We start from the raw sequence: 346 nt of genomic DNA on the forward strand, positions 1-346 counted from the left end.
TATGCGTTTTGGGGATGCAGTGGTGCCAGGCTACTATTGTATTGAGACAATGCGCCGCGTTCTTTTTTTTTAAGGGGGGAGCAAGGCAACGGCAAAGATGAGAAATAACTTTAATCTTTAAACGCCGGCCAGGGATTTTTAACGAAATCTTACTCTCACGTTAGGAGCCCAAGTGACGCCGTTAATATCAAAACGCCATGTATATCATTTTCGAAGGGCACTTGTAGACCTTCACATTTTCAGCCCTGGAGACCCCCCTCCTAATTATCACAGAGCAGTGATGCCAATTCCTTCAGAGACGTTTTCCCTTCACAAGCTTCAGAATTTCCCTTTTCCGGACAAAATT

Source organism: Thermobia domestica, chromosome 3 (assembly GCF_964235325.1).
Source record: "Thermobia domestica chromosome 3, izTheDome1.hap1.1, whole genome shotgun sequence".
Taxonomy (NCBI): domain Eukaryota; kingdom Metazoa; phylum Arthropoda; class Insecta; order Zygentoma; family Lepismatidae; genus Thermobia; species Thermobia domestica.